The following is a 5,450-nucleotide window of genomic DNA, read 5'->3' as shown; positions in this document are numbered from 1 at the left end:
GGGGATTGAACTCAGGCCCTTGCGCTTGCCAGGGAAGCGCTTATTCCACTGAGCCATCTCCCTGGCCCCTCCAGGCTGGCTTTAAATTCATGGTGATCCTTCTGCCTCAGCCTCTCTGGTGCTGAGAGTGTAGGTTTGTGCCACCACACCCAGCCAGGATATTTCTATATAATTTTAATATTTCTATATAATTTTAAATAAGAAAATTTGAATTTATCAGCTATTTAACAAACAATTAATTCCATAAGATTAAGATTTGTAGCCAATTAACATGCATTTTTCAATAAAGATATAAATGATTAAAATCTTGACTGATAGATAAATTTAGCTGAAGGCGAAGAGAAGGAAGATGAAAATGCACAGAGGTTTGGGGAGATATCTTGGCAGATTAAGTGCCTTCCTGGCAAGCACAAGGACCTGAGTTTGGTAGGCTGAGACATGAGGATCACTATGAGTCTGAAATGTACAGTGAGACTCTGTATCAAGAATAAAGGAAAAGAAAAAAAAATGTACAGAGATGGGCTGGGCATGGTGGTACCTACCTGAAATCCCAGCTTTTGGGAGGTTGGGGCAAGAGGATTGCTGTGAGTTCGAGGCCAGCCTGGGCTACATAGTGAGTTCTAGGCCAGCTTGAACTGCATAGTGAGACCCTGTCTCAAACAAAGCAAAGCCCAAACAAAAAACTATTGTGAAATTTTAGTGATAAATTATGAACTAGAGAACTTTCTAGTTGCATTACTCCATCTTTTGTGGCACTAGGGATTAAATCTAGGGAGCACTGAGACATATCACAAGCTCTTCCTATTTTATTTTTGAGACAGGGTCTTGCTAAGTTGCCCAGGGTGGCTTAGAACTTGCACTCCTCCTGTCCCAACCTTCTAGTGTGTTGGGATAACAGGTGTGCACTAGCATGTCCAACTAAACTGCTACTTCGTTTTATGTTTGAAGAAACAGGCTCTGAAGCAACTAAGGGTATTGCCCAAATACACAGCTAATTATGATCAGAGCTGGGACTAGAACCTGGGCTCTTCATTTATGCTTCCTCTAATTTTTTGGAAGTTGTACATGATTGATCAGATGACTTTAGCACTAAAATATAATGTGTGAGTGTCTGTGAACAGAGATTAGGATTCCAATTTATTAATGCTTAAATAAAATTAGACATGTGTTTGCTTAATAGCAGCTGCAGTTGTTATTGGGCTGTATAATGACCAGGTCCCAAGGTAAGTTTACACAAATAAGCGTCATTGCAATTACTTCGTACAAACACGTCAAGGGGAAGCTTCTCAGAGGGCCTCTCTGAGGGCTCTTCAATCTGTTACACAGGAGAGTTCATGGGTGGGAGTGGAGAACGTAGCCGTGCTTTTTCTAGCAAGAGCTAGAAGCTGAAAGGCGGTTGTAGAGGGAGTACAGATGAGGTTTTTACTGAATAGTTCTTCTAGTAATGGAGGAATTGGGCAGCATTCTTTTTTTCCCCCCATTGACATCTTGCTTGGATCTGAGAGTTTCAGCTGCCTTAATCCGTTCCTTAGCAAACAATGCCAGTGGCAATACTTGAATGAATCAAATAGCCTGGCAATACTTCTAGAAAACTTGACTTGAGTCTTCCATCATCACTGGGTCCTGATTCTGGGAACATTGTGGCTACTGCACTGATACACTGAGCACCTCAGAGAACATCTGGAGAACTCCTGGAGCGTACCTCACCCTAGCTCGGTGAGTGGCCTGGGTATGTGATTATTGCTTGGGTCTTTGGAGAAAACTCTAGGTTTCCAATTCATTCTTCTGCTGCTCCCAACAGGAGAGGGTGAGGGCTGCCTTTTTCTAGGTTCCCTCAGGACTATGTCAAAGATGTTATGGAGGAAAAGGATCTTGGCTAAAGCTAGTTTTTCTACAGCATATTGTCCCTGAAGATAGTCATCTGGAGGGTGCCCTGTAGTAGGAAAATGGTTTATAGATTATGCTAATACGTTGTTTTCTAAGACTTGTATGAAGGAGAGAGACTTCTGATTGGAGCTGGGGAGTGAGAGATGCAAAGGGCCAAGCGGTACCTTATGAGTGGGGAGAGCTTTAAGGATCTCTCAGGTTGGAGTCCCTGTTGGGGGCTTTGGTCATCCAGACAGCAGCATGGGACAGAAAGCATACCAAGAAACGGAGAGCTGCCAGTGCAAGAGGGCAGCTAAGGATGGGATGGGCTTCCTGTTTCCACAAAATCTCTCCAGGAGTTCCCTGTCCTTTACTTAATTTTTTCTCCCTACTCTTTCTTAAAGAGAAAGAAAGGGCTGGTATTTAAATCTGATTAAGTGCCAAGCATGCCTTACTTCTGGAGGGCTGAAACTACACGATCACTCACTCAATTTATCCAAACATCTTTGCAGAGACAGGCCCAAGACTGTCTCTGGGCAGTGGGTGAGTCAGTATCTTCAAGTGTGTATGAAATAGTTTCTGCCTACTTCCACGTACAGTTGAGCTGAAGCTCTGCCACCTGAGGGGTTTTCCCTGTGCCTTGCTGCTTGGGTCTAATTGGCACCTCTGCTCATTGATAGGCCTACCTTCTTTATTCAGGTCGCCTAGTCAGTGTGCGTGCCTCCGTGCGTGCGTGTGTGTGTTTAAGTAGGAGATGGGGCTGATACAGCTGGCACCCATTCTTGCACTGTGCTTTGGGCCTCCTCTGGGCTGCTTTAGTTGGGCTTCGTGGCAAGTGCTGCTTTCCCATAGCTGTTGTCACTTTCCCAGCTGCCTCATTGCTCCTGTTGCTCAGGCAATTGTCTGCGCTGTCCTTGCTTTAGTCTTCTTTTTGTTGGCATCACCAGCAGCATCATCCACAAGGATGCTTCAGCTCAACTGTTCTTGCTCAGAGGAGCTTGCAATGAGAAGAGAGATTTTCTCCTAGACAGTTGATGGTTCTTTCTCTCACCCTTCCCTTGTCAAAAGTTTTTATTTAGTGGTGCTGAGGATCAAACCAAGGCCTCACACATGCTGAGCATGCGCTATACCACTGAGCTATTCCCCTAGCTCCGTAGTCTAACTTTTTTTAAAAAAGAATTTTATTGAGAAACAAACAGCAATGAGACAGTTTCAAAACCGATTAGTAGGACAGTTTCAATAATTAATACACTGCATATTGTTGTCTTCTTAGGGGTTATTCATAGTACAAGACGCAGACATGATATCCTGTCCACAAACACTATTAGAACAAATCTTTCTTCTCATTGAATTAAGAGAAAGTACCTGTATATCTATCCTAACTAGCTTGAATATACAGATACAAAATGGCCATTCATTTGTATCCCCTTTCCCATAGTCTAACTTTGAAGTGAAGATAGGTCTTGGAAGTTGGAAAACTTGAATTTAAATCCCAGCTTTTCCACCCAGTAAACCTCTGATTTCAGAAAAATTACTGAAAGTTTGGGACTTTGTTTCTTTTCTCCTAAATTGGAGACATAATGCCTCCTTGATAGGATTGTTGTGACAAATAGAGATATTTCATGCAAGACATCAGGATTATAGTAAACATCTAGTTAATGACCCTCATGCTCGTTATTTAAATGGCCCCGTTGTCTTGTTCAACACGAGAGCTAGGTCAGAGTTCTCAGTTGGGTGTGGAAAGTAGGACACTCGTCATGACCTTATTATAGCTGATTGTGATTTATGTTGGTTTCTAGGGTAATCGTCTTTCCCAGAGAATGTAGCAAGTTGCAGATTTTATTTCCAGGCCTTCTCTCTAGTAGAATTTTAAGGACAAGTTTTCACTCTTTACAAATCAGTAAACCATTGGACTACTGACTCTTCTAAGGAACTCAGTTTAAGGACAGAAGCAACTGGTTTTTTCCAGAGCTGTTCTGGAGCCATTAGGGGTAAGGGAGTGGGACTGTCTGTGACGTGGCTTGGTCCTTGCCAGGAGGCAAGCGCTGGGGTGTTTCTGGGGGATGAGTATAGTATTACTGTTGCAAATTAAAAAAAAAATGGCATTCAGTTTGTGACCGGGACTGTAGGCAGTCATGGGAAAAAAGCGGAATGCCATCCAACAGAAAGGTAGGCTCGTGTAAACGTTACCATGAGTCCTCATCTGCCTTCCTCAGGGGATCTGCCAACTTTCGACTTCTGGCTATTCTCCAGAATCATGATTACCAAGAAAGTTCATTATTTGACTCAGTGTAGGACACAGGGGCAGCCATGTCAGCACCACTAAAACCACAAAGAAAGGACTCCTAGACCTGCTTCAGAAAGAGGCAAAATGTGGTGGCACAGGCCTGCAATCCCAGCACTGGGGAAGCTGCGGCAGGAGGATCGCTGCAAGCTGGAGGCCAGTCTGGGCTACACAGTGAGTTCAAGTCCAGCCTGAGCTACATGGTGAGACCCTGGAGGGATGGGGAGGGAGGGAAGGAGGGAGGGAGGGAGGAAGAGAGAGAGAGAGAGAGAGAGAGAGAGAGAGAGAGAGAGAGAGAGAGAATGATGAGTAAGTGTATTCAAAGTGAGAAAGTGAGGGGCAGTATTTGAGGAAAATTAATATAATGTGTTTTAGAGCCAGCCAGATAGCTCAGTGACCTAAGGCGCCTGCTTAGGCAGAGTGCAGGGGCCGGGTTCGATCCTCAGCGCGCTGTGTCGGCCCCGCCCCCGAGGCGCGCAGAGACTGTGATTGACACTGAGTGTGGGGGCACATGCCTGTAATCCAGGTGCTTGGGAGGCTGACCCTGTAGACCCTGCACTAAATACTTAAAAAAAAAAGTAATGTGTCTTTTATAGTAATAAAATTTTACAAATGTAAACTTTCACCATATTTCTCCATCACACCTTGTATGCCAAAACTTTGGCGGTATTATCACATACAATCCTTTTTCTTTTTTACATAAATTAACCCATTTATTATAGGCTAGCGATGTCTCAAATAGTAAGAGCTTCTACTGGTCTTTCAGTTCCTTCAGTCTTCTGATGGCTGACTTGGCTGGGACCGCAGAAGTGGTGGTGTAGGTCCAGCGCCACCAGCACGGTCTTCGTGCAGGAGCCGCAGTGCCAGCTCCCCACGTCCCGCCTCTTCGTCTTGGTCTTGCCACAGAAGGAGCAGGTGCACTTGGCTGGCTGGCTGATTTCAATCTTCTTCACCATTTTCCGGAGCGAGGCACCACAGCGAGTCCCGTATTTACCGACAACGCCGACCTTCTCGGTGCGCTTAGCCATGTCGATAAGACTCGAGGAGGCCCAAACCTGGAGAGGAAGAGGCCTGGTGCGCAGGCGCGGTTTTAGCTCGGCAAGCAGAAGTCTAGCACCTATAATCCTGATAATCTTTTGATAATAAAATAGGAAGAGCTTAATATATACCAGATACTGCTCCCAGATACTTACCAGGTATCCACTGATTTAATTCTTGGTACATAAGAATTTAGAGGTAGGTGCAATAGTTATTCCTACAGATGAAGAAACAGGATCAGAGAGGCTAAGTTATGTGCCCA

At 44.6% G+C, this 5,450-nt stretch overlaps 1 pseudogene; it reads right to left on the bottom strand.

Moving 5' to 3' along the window:
- Positions 1–4,901: 4,901 nt before the first annotated feature.
- Positions 4,902–5,178, bottom strand: LOC101561255 (annotated as a pseudogene).
- Between the last annotated feature and the right edge of the window lie 272 nt (positions 5,179–5,450).

This window comes from Octodon degus, unplaced genomic scaffold, assembly GCF_000260255.1.
Source record: "Octodon degus isolate 3935 unplaced genomic scaffold, OctDeg1.0 scaffold00047, whole genome shotgun sequence".
NCBI classification, from domain to species: Eukaryota; Metazoa; Chordata; class Mammalia; order Rodentia; family Octodontidae; genus Octodon; species Octodon degus.
This window is presented reverse-complemented; position numbering and strand designations above follow the sequence as displayed.